The following is an 11,364-nucleotide window of genomic DNA, read 5'->3' as shown; positions in this document are numbered from 1 at the left end:
CACACACACACACACACACACACACACACACACACACACACACACACACACACCCTACAAGAGCTCTTCACCCTTCATGAGGCAAATCAACTATTAAATGGAAGACCTAGGTGGAAAGGGGGAAAATGCAAGCAGACAAGTTGAATCAGTCACTAGATTCCCTGTTCAGAAAAAGGTGTGGGGTTCAAGAATAGCAGTTGTGGGGTTCGGGGAGGGAAAGTGGGAGAAAATGAGGGAAGGGGTAACAAGTTTGACAAGAAATGCACTTACTACCTTACTTATGTAACTGTTACCCCTTGGTACATCATCTTGACAATAAAAAATAAATTAATTAACTGAGTCATAGAAAAAAAGACAAAAACATAAGAAAAAGAAGAGCAGTTGTGTTCAGAGGCCTCACTACCATCCCCAACTGCTGCCAGAACCAACCACTTCGTTCTCACAAGAATACCCAGAGAGTAGCCCAAACCCGGCAAAAGCTGCTGCTGCTACTCCACAGGACCTGCCTCAGCTCACGTGCAACTGCCTCTGGACCCGAGCCTTAATCAACAATAACACAGTCCTCCCAGGGGACACCCAGATGGGAATTGTAGGCAGTCCAGGGCTCAGAGAGGACAGGTGAGCAAGCACCACAGCAGAACTGCAGCCAGAAAGCTGTGAGCCAGAGATGGGGGCGCAAAGTAGGGGGACTTGTACTCATAGAGCTCAGCAGGCACACACTCTTCCCTTCCGCAAAGAAGAAAGACTGGATTTTATTTTTTTCTACTTTACATTTTTACAAACGTTTCTGCTGGTGGGTTATTCTACCCTCTTCTTATTCCCAATGTGCCATCCCTTGACTGTAGCAGCCCACTCCACAAACTATATTCCCGCTTTTATAATGCTGTTATTTTGTTTTCCTCAGCCCACACTCCACCCTTTTCCCATCTTCCTTCTTCCTCACTTCTTCACTCACCCCCTTTTATTTTCACCCCTAACATTGAATTCCTATATAAATACTTTTTCTAACCCTTTACCTTGCCATATAAGAACATTAGTCTCAGTCACATGTAATGTGATTTGTGGTAGAGATAATGCTGCCAATGATTTCTTACTTCAAATAAATATTTGGTTTGACATTGGACTAGTAAGTTTGTACTTGATAAGTTATACATCCAGCCCAGTTATAAACATGCACAACAACGCCACCACTACCAACTCCCACCGAATCATAGAGAATAACTGAAATAGAAAGACGTTAGGAGATTAAAACTTCCAACCAATGACTTGACTTCAGATGAGCAGGTTTCAATACAGAAACACAAGCAATATGAAAAAGGAAGGCAATAGAATACCTCATAAAAAAGTCAACCATCACAGAATAAAGGATCTGAATGATAGTGAAGTGAATGAAATCTTAAATATTGAACTCAAAAGAATGATGATAAGAATGAGCAATGAGATGAGAGAGGGCATGCATAAACACTTCAATGAAATCAAAGAGAATACAAATAAACAGCTAAATGAATTCACAGACAATACAAATAAACAGCTAAATGAGCTCAAAAAGAATACAAATAAACAGCTAAATGAGTTCAAAGAGAATACAAATAAACAGCAAAATGAACTAAAAGAGAGTACAAATAAAGATCTAACTGAACTCAATGCTGATACAAATAAATAACCAAATGAAATAAAGAAGGCAATCTGAGACATAAAAGAGAAATTCAATAAATATATAGAAAGCCCTCAAGGGGGTAAATCAAGTTGAAGTCCTGGAAATGAAATACTCTCTAAGTCAAAACTTCTATTGAAAGCCTCTTCAGCAGAGTAGATCAAATGGAAGGTAGGATATTACAAATTAAAGACAAGGTATATGTGGTAGAAAAATTAGACAAAGATAAAAGAATTTTTAAAAAGTAAGAAAGGAATAGACCAGGATTCCAAAACTTCATGAAAAGATCAAATCTACAAATGATGGGCACAGAATAAGGAGAATAGGGGCCACCTAAAGGAATAGGAAATATATTTGATAAAATAATAGAAAACTACCCAAATTTTGACAGAAAGACGCCCATCCAGGTACACGAGATCTTTAAAAGTCCAAATAATACAGGCAAGAATAGAACCTCTTCATAGTATACTGTAATTAAAACACAAAATATAGGCCAGGTGCTGTTGGCTTACCCTCGCTACTCAGGAGGCTGAGGTCTGAGGATAGCGGTTCAAAGTCAGCCCAGGCAGGAAAGCCCATGAGACTCATATCTCCAATTAATCACCAGAAAACCAGAAGTGGCGCTATAGCTCAAACTGGATTATAGCTTTGAGCAAAAGAGCTCAAAGTCTGGGACAGTGCCCAGACTGTGAGTTCAAGGCCCCTGATGGAGAAAAACAAAAACAAAAAGAATCTATATACAGACACAGAGACTGAGAGAGAAGAAAGAGAGTTAGCATATGATTTCTTACAGAAAAAATAGTTTTTTTAAAAAAAATAGAGCGGATATTTCTATATTTTTTCCTCAGTGTTCAGTATTGAACCCAAGGTCCTTCATCTGCATTTTGCTTTCCTTCATTTGTTTCTTTTGTGCTGGTACTGGGGCTTGAACTCAGGGCCTGGGCGCTGGCCCTTAGCTCTTTCACCCAAGGCTGGTTCTCTTCCACTTAAGCCATAGCTCTACTTCTGGATTTTTGTTGCTTAATTAATCATGAGTCTCACAGACTTTCCTTCCTGGGCTGGCTTTGAACTATAGTTCTCAGACCTCAGCCTTCTGAGTAGCTAGGATTACAGGCAAGAACCACGGACACCAGCGTGTATTTTATTTTTGAAGCACAGTATCACCAACTTTGCCAGGGCTGGCTTTGAACTGTCAGCTTACTACCCCCACCTTCTAAGCGGTTGGGATTATAGGCAAGTGCCACCATGAGTGACTATGTTTCTTTATCTCTTAAACTTTCTCCACTGTAACATCAAAGATGCAATGTCAATGCCTATTTTCTAAGTACAGGAAATGGGAGGGTGTAAACCCAGCCCTCATCATCATTCTACAATTGCTTTTCTCCTTTCTTAATAGCAATGCACAGACTTTTTGACAGCAAAGTTCAGATAAATGATCCATGAACATTTCATCCTCTGGAGGCAATGTGGAAATTTCCAATCAAGTCAATACTTTGATAATTCAAATACTCTCATTGCCTATAGATAGTGTATTTGCCCCATAAATGACACACCCTCTTATTAACCAGCTGGCTCTGAAAAGGTACCTAGACATCACCAAGTCTCTAATGTAGCTAAGTACCTCTTAATTTAATTTCTCTTTCTTTGTGAAATAGGAACATGAGATGGGAACACTTAACACTCCCTTTAACATCACCGTTTTTCTAGAGCAGAGAGGGTTGCATAGGGCCTTCACACATAGCCGCCTCTCCGGTCTCCAACTCAGCTCCTCCAGAGACAATTTTAGGGCCTCCTCCAGAGGCCCAGGCCCAAACAGATGTCCCTCCGCGCCCACTTCAAAGTGGTGTGGCGTGAAGGAACACAAGAGAGGAGAAAGAAAGAAGAAGAAGAAAAAAAGCACAAGCTTTGGTAACCATGTGTCATGTATAGAAAGTGGTTCATCGCATTGAAGGAAAGTCAAAATTTAAATGCCAGAACACAGGCAGACAATCCACAGGCATCACTGAAGACATCTAGCAGGTAGTTCCCTGCCCAGCCAGGCTTAAGCGAGCCCGAAGCAGTTGGAGTCAAAGTGACAGATAGGGTGAGTTAGTTCCCTGTGCTGCCATTCCTGACACATCCAGCGGTTTTTATTATTGCTCAGGGCCTCCCTGTACATAGCGGGATACTCAGCAGCAACTCTGGCCTCCACCTTCTAAATACCAAGGGCAGAACATACAGGAAAACAAATACAAAACAATCTCTGCATACTGGCACCATCACCTGGGAACAAAGCCACGTCCAGACTGAGGGATGGCTCCCCTTGCTCCACACACTTGGGGATCCTACAGAAATTCACCTCTCAGGAACCTGACACCCAGAGAGCTCTCAGAAGACTCATCCATTTCACAGACCAGAAAACTGAGGCTCAAGATGGAGTGTGCCCCACTAATGTTTTCAACAACAGCTAAAGATACAATACTATGAGGAAACAGAACCAAAAGACAGGGACAGATAGGAAGAGGGGCCAAGAGTTGTATGGAAACCATTCAACACACAGATTCTCAGTTCTGGAGAGAAGTAGGGCTAAGCCCTCTGTGGACTTTGGAATTCCTTGAAAAGATAAAACAAAAGACAAGATGGGGCTCCACCGAGGACTGTCCAGATTCATCTCTAGAGCAGAGGACTAGGTTTGGGCATTAAAACAGTCAACCTCTCCAGCTACAGCTGTATGCAGACTTGAATTAAATAGGGATCTAGCTGGGTGCTGGTGGCTCACACCTGTAATCCTGGCTACTCAGAAGGCTGTGATGTAAGGATCATGGTTCAAAGCCTGCATAGGCAGGAAAGCCATGAGACTCTTGTCTCCAATTAACCACCAAAAAGGCAGAAGTGGAGCTATGGCTCAAGTGGCTGAGCACTAACCTTGAGCAAAGCAGCTCAGGGGCAGTGGTTAGGCCCTGAGTTTGAGTTCCAGGACTGGCACCAAAAAAGAAAAGAAGAGGAAGAGGAGGAAAAAGAAGAAGAAGAAGAAGAAGAAGAAGAAGAAGAAGAAGAAGAAGAAGAAGAAGAAGAAGAAGAAGAAGAAGAAGAAGAAGAAGAAGAAGAAGAAAGAAGAAGAAGAAGAAGAAGAAGAAGAAGAAGAAGAAGAAGAAGAAGAAGAAGAAGAAGAAGAAGAAGAAGAAGAAGAAGAAGAAGAAGAAGAAGAGAAGGGAGAAGGAGGAAAAAGAAGGAGAAGGAGGAAAAAGAAGGAGAAAGAGGAAAAAGAAGGAGAACAAAGAAGAAGAGGAATAGGAAGGAGGAGGAGGAAGAGGAAGAGGAGGGAGGAGGAAGAAGAGGAGGAGAAGGTAGGTCTAGACTTGCTCTAGACCAGGTGCTCTGAAGACCTTCTGCAAGATTCCAGCCTGCATGAAGGACTTCCAGAAATCAACCTTCAGGAAGAAAGGTCAGTGTGATGGCTGGCAAGGAAGAAGCCACTTCTTTTCCCACAAGAGGACTTCTTTAGCAGGGTGCAGTGGCTCATCTCTGTTTTCTACTTACTCCAGAAGCTGACCTCAGGATGATAGCAATTCAAGACCATCTTGGGAAAAATGTTTTCAGGAACCCATTTCAATCCATTAAAAACCCTAGCTATGTAGGAAGCATACATTGGAAGATTACAGTCTAGGCTGAGCAGGCATAAGATGAGATTTGTTTTTTAATTGTAAATGTAAGCTGGGCACCAGTGCCTCACACCCATAATCCTAGCTACAGAGCCGACTTGAGATCAAAGCCAGCCCAAGGCAGGAAAATCTGTGAGAATCTTATCTTCAATTAACCAGCCAAAAGCTGGAAGTGGAGCTGTGGCTCAAGGGGTAGAGTACCAGCCTTGAGAGAAAAAGGTAAGGGACAGAACTTAGACCCTGAGTTTCAGCCCCCAGAACCAGCACAAGGAAAAGAAACAAGTAAAGGGGCTTAAGGCCTATCACCACCTGCCTAGCAAGGTGCAAGGCCCTGAATTCAAACCCTGGGAGCACCAAAGGAAACAAAGAATACAACTTCATTATCACAAAGCAAGTCTTTGGCTCTAAAAGTCTTTGGATCCAGCAGAGAGCCTCATCCTCTGTACCTGCCAGTAGCACAGGATGTCCCTAAGTACCTCCCAGCCACAGATGGGCTGAGCTGTAGGACGTATTCCCCAGCTGGGAAGATGTGTGCCAGCCGCAGCTTGATTTGCATGAGAACAACATGCAGCCTGGAAAACTGGGCAGACAAACTGAACCCTGATTTGGCAGCTTCCGGTTTGATGCTGCAAAACAGGATCTGTGGACTGTGTCCTTCGGATTTTCAGCTCTGAATCCTGAGACAAACCAGAAGCCTCGCTTTCCTGCAGTCCTGGGAGCGCCGCTTCCAGCTCACCTGCTGATCTGCGGACTCAAAGTCCACCCTGGGCATAGGGGAAGCGGACATGAGGGCCGGGCCAGCATGCATTCCCAGCTGTCCCCCTGCAGCTTCCACAGTGCTGGCCTGGACATCTGCTGATTCTGTCTGCCAGGCCCAGGACCCTCCTACTCCTGATCACAATACCCTAGCTTTGGGTTGGGGTTTGTTTTGCTTCTTTTGGGGTAGGGGGTTGTTTTCTCTTTAGGAACCAGGGCTTCTCCTTCTGAGTCCTCCACATCAGCCAGGCTCCATCTCCAGCCCCAGGAGTGGAACTAGAGCCTGTATCTCGCTCCACAGTGCCCTGTATACCCTTCAGGCCATGGCAATTGGAGGTAAGACCCAATCAGGGCTGAGGAAGCTAAATTCTAGAAAGGATGGCATGTTCTGAAGGAAACTGACTCTCTCTTTCCATGAATGCGCCAAGAAGACGGGTGCAGAGTGAAGTAGGAGAGTGAAGTAGGCCACCGAGAAAGCAGCCAGCAGAGGAGGAGGGTTAGCTGGGAGACATAAGTGTCAAAATCCAGCCCAGTCTCAATCCATCCTCCGCGTAGGACCCTTGATTTACCACTTCCACTTAATCCCTCTGTGTGAGAACCAATCTGAAGTCCTCTCCACTCACTGGCCATTGAAACAGTTCTGATCCTGACACGAGATATGAATGTCCTCTAATAATCAACCCAGCAGTCCACCAGCCTCACCACCCATTGCCCTTAACAAAGCTGCCCACTCGGCTCCCATCTCCTTGTATGACATTCCAGCTGGCTATAACTCATTTCATTCATCCTGTGGACAGCCCCTGCCTAGCCCTTCCCTTCCTCAGAACTCCCATGCCCTCCCTCACTGGCCTTGTCTTCTCCGTTCAATGCCCCAGTCAGAGGTCACACACTCTCCTTTCCTTCCATTCAGTCCTCTGTGATGTGAAGCGCTGGCTCAAAGCCACGCCCCACCTACCTGAATCCTACAGCTGATAGCCCGGAGACTACTCTGTATGGGAAAGCTAGAGAGCACCGGGAATCCTCTGTGCTGTTTTTCTATTGATCCAGGACACTAAGTTTAAACCCTAGCCAAGTACCAGTGGCTCACACCTACAATCCTAGTTACTCGGGAGGTTGAGATCAGAGAATTGCAGTTCAAAGCCAGTCTAAGCAGAGGAGTTAGTAAGACCCCCCATCTCCAAAATAACCAGCAAAAAAAGCTGGATGGGGTGTGTGGCTCAAAGTGAAAGAGCTCTAGCCAAGCAAACGAGCTAGCCCAGCAAATGAGAGGCTCTGAATTCAAATCCCAGTACAGTACTCCTCCCCCCGCCAAAAAAAAAATGTCTAACCTCTAAGTCACTTGCTGACCCACGTCCTATTTGCCTTTATGTCTTGGTACTGATACAAAGATATGCTATGAAATGATAGTTTGATATTATCTTCCTAAAATTAAGATGAGGTGTTTATGTGACCAATAGGGAAACCGTGAGAAAGGCAGGGTCCAATTACAAGGAAGTGGGCTTGTGTAACTGAGAGGAAACCCACTGGTAGCATAAGCCGCAGGGTGGGGCCATAGCCTTTGAAAATCAATGTCCCTATTTTGGTTCAGATGGTGGCTCCACTCTGCTGTGATGTCCTGAGGCCAGGGTCTCAGCCTCCCAGTACTCTGTTTCATCATCAATGAAGCAGAGTTAGCAGGGCTTACCTCACAGCACGTGCGTTAGTGTCCTAATACATTCCAGGACCTGTGTTCAGGAAGCTACAGCCTAACAACAACAAGCTACAGTACTACAGCCTGTGCAAGGAATTTCCATTCTCCCTGTTCTCTCTCAGAACCTATGAGACTTGGGGATTATGGTACCCGGTTTATTTGTCTTTTGTCGCTTCCTACAGCCTGAGAGTTCAGTTCACCTTATTAGGCAAGTCATAGTTCTCCCTTGTTTCTTTCTGAAAAATCAGCCATTATCCCCGGAAGGCTCACCCTAAGCAAGCTATCCTGGGGTGCTCAGCCCCTCTGTCACTTCCCACTTGTCAATTCTGATCCATTCCGAAAAACACAGCCACTGCTACAGGATGCTGGAAAAAGCTCAAAGGTGACATCCTTGGTACCTGGTGCCACACTGCAAACCAAGCCATTTGTCCTTCCTTCTCCCCATAGACATGATCAAATGTTCTCTAAGCACAGGGCTAATGCTGAGCCCGAGGGGGAAGCTGATGAGCCAAAGAGGCCAGACTTTCTGTCCTCTCTCTTTCTCCAAATTCACAGCAAACACAAGGTGAGTTAAAGACTGGAACTCAGCTGTCCTTCCTCTTGCCCAACTACCTCTTCTTTTATTAAAACGGCAACATTAAAAAAAAAAAGAAAAGAAAAACAACCGCCCTTCCTCCAAGAAGGAGCTAGCTCTTAATTACCTGCCCCAGTCACAGGGAGGTGAGTATGTTCACTGCTTTTTAATTATATTGGCCGTATTGTTTCATAAGAAAATAAAAAACAGTCTCAACAGGGAGATGGCCAGGAGTGGAGGAAGCCAAACATAACTTCTGTGTCTTATTAAAACAATTAGGGATTGTTTGATGAGGAGGCCTCCGTTCCAGATGGCCAGCCTCCATACAGCCCGGCTTGGGTTGCTTCTCACCTTCCCCCAGCCTCGTCCCAACTTTTACATCATTGCTTTTCTTAAAATACAAGGATAGGATTGTAAGGGATGATGTTCCCACATTGCTTACTTTTTTATTCTCGGTGGCAACCGAGTAGTTTTCTGCACAAACATTGATTGGCTGCTCCTCTCTCATTATCTTCTTGGTTCTAGACTCAAACTACCAAGCTTAGCTTGTACGAGGCACACAGTGTGGCTGCACTATATCTCAGCTATCTAATTCAGAACTATTGAAAAGTGTCCATCCCCTAGAGAAATAACTTGGGATGAGGGCCACCATCAAGGTTGAGGGCAGGAGGGTGGGGAGGTGTAGGTCGATACCCAGGCTTAAATTTCAGGCCTCACACTCTTGCTTAGCTTTCTTGCTCATGGCTGGCATTTTATGATTTGAAGCATGCCTCCAGTCTAGCATTTTGCTAATTCAGCCTCCTAACTAGTTGGGATTTACAGGTGTGTGCACTGGTCCTGGGCTTCTCATCTCCGTGTTTGGCAGTCAAGCCATGCTGATGAACAGAGGCCTGGGAACTGCTAAGATCATTCACCGACGAAAGTTGTGAGCTGGGCTTGATTCTGGTAGAAAACCTGGCTTTCTGAACTATCTAGCAAAGATGCTCACAGGTCAATCCTGCCTCTAAGGAATCTAGTTATATGAACCATGGGAATCATTTACTTCCTGGTGATCCTCTAAAAATAATGAAGAAAGGAGAACAAATCCAAATAGGAGACTGCAAAAGATGGCTGAAAACTAAATATTCATTAAGAAAGAGAGAATCTAGGGACCACTATAGTATGTCTATACACTGGATGGATGCTTATATAGCAAGCGATGACACTCATCTATGAGAAAGGGTATGGACCAAGCACCGAGGAAGACACAAAAATGAATAGGTGAAAAAGCAAGCCATATTTGATGTCAGTTGTGGTTGACCCGTGACATTTTTGCCCTTGCTCAGTACCTTTGAAGGTCACCCCACTTGGGAATAGCGCCACACGAAGCTGAGTTGAAGTCCTACCAGATCTGGGGATGGGAGGCTTCACCCACTGACTGCTATCCTGCACCATGAAAGATTGATTGCACAGGGACACATATGAGAAGATGGAGGACGAGATCAAAGCTCTGTGTCTATCAGGGAACACTAAACAACTATCAGCAATAAGGAGGTAGGCAGGGAACAGAGCCTTCCTCAGAACTTCTAGAAGAAACCATCCCAACAAATGGATTTTGACTTGCCAGCCTCCAGCTCTGTGAGAGTAAACTTGAGTGCCGTCAAGTTACCTAATTTGGAGCAATTCATCATGGCAGTTCTAGGAAGCTAGCAAAATCACCTATCATGTCTGCAATTGTCTATCTCTTAATACAGAGATCCTTTAGTAAAGGAAACCCAAGAGAAGAGATTGCTAGAAATGAGGGAAGAGATAGCCATTTCTAACTGCATCTTATTTAGTACCTTTTGATTTGAGAGATCCTCAATTTCACAAGCTTTGTATCAAAAAAATAAAGAAAGAAATCAGCTGGGCTCCTGTGACTCACGCCATATCCCTAGCTACTGGCAGGAGGCTGAGATCTGAGAATCTCAATTCAAAGCCAGTCCTTGCAGGAAAGTCTGTGAGACTCTTATCTCCAATTTACCACCATAAAAGCTGGATGTAAAGATGTAGCTCAAGTGGAAGAATGGCATGCCAGCCTTGAGCAAAACAACAACAACAAACTCAGGGACAGTGCCCAGGCCCTGAGTTTAAGCACCAGGACTGGCTTTAAAAAAAAAGCCACACACACAGAAACAAACCAAATCAACTTACAATTATTGTGATTTTGTTTACAGCTGTAGAAATGACCAAGAGAGTTGTCTTCACCTCTTAGAGCCTCAGACTTCACAATCAGATGGCAGGGCCCCCGACAGGGAGCAGTGAACAGCAGGACACCCTGTGTCCTCCCTGTGATTGACCTTCTCCCCTCTGTGTCACCTAGGGCGTGGGAAGAGATACTAACGAGGCTTGTACCTTCTCAGGTATGCTGTGTGTGGCCCCAATCCTGTGCTACACAGTGCAGGTCCACCTCTGTGGGCCAGGAGTCCCCCCCTAGCCACCATGCAGGTGCTCTGGGCTGGTGACCACTGTGTGGAGCTGTTCCATGCATGGTAGGCAGCACTTTCTACAGCTAACGTGTCTGTCCTCCAGCTGTGATCAGCAAAAAGTGAAGTGTCCCGTGTCGCACTCCCCACAAAGGGCAACCCTGGCTCCAACTGTGAACCCAGGGTCTGCAGGGAAGGTATTCCCAAGGACTTTGCCCCAGACCACAAGCATCATCCAAGAGCTCAAGAGCAAGAGAATCTGGATCCCACCTCAGGCTCGGTGAGCCAAAGCCTGCATGTCAGCTAGCACCTGTCCCCCACTCCCACACCACCCCAGAGACGTGCAGGTGCACTAGAATCTAAGCAGTGCTCGTCTGCATTGGTATCTGTTCCTCTCCTCACCTAGAGACAGGGGCACTTGGAGATTTGGTTAAAAAAAAAACAGACTGCAGCGATCTGCCAGAGCACTACATGTACTCTCCAAGGCCAGGCCTGGGAATGCATAGTCTACTGTGATTCTCACCATTGGGAAGGCTTGGGAATCTTGAGCATAAGAGCACTAGGTTTGGGAATCTTTCTTCAGAGAAAACCTTTAGCAGCTACTT

The sequence above is a fragment of the Dipodomys ordii genome, unplaced genomic scaffold, assembly GCF_000151885.1.
Source record: "Dipodomys ordii isolate 6190 unplaced genomic scaffold, Dord_2.0 Scaffold12, whole genome shotgun sequence".
NCBI lineage: Eukaryota > Metazoa > Chordata > Mammalia > Rodentia > Heteromyidae > Dipodomys > Dipodomys ordii.
This window is presented reverse-complemented; position numbering follows the sequence as displayed.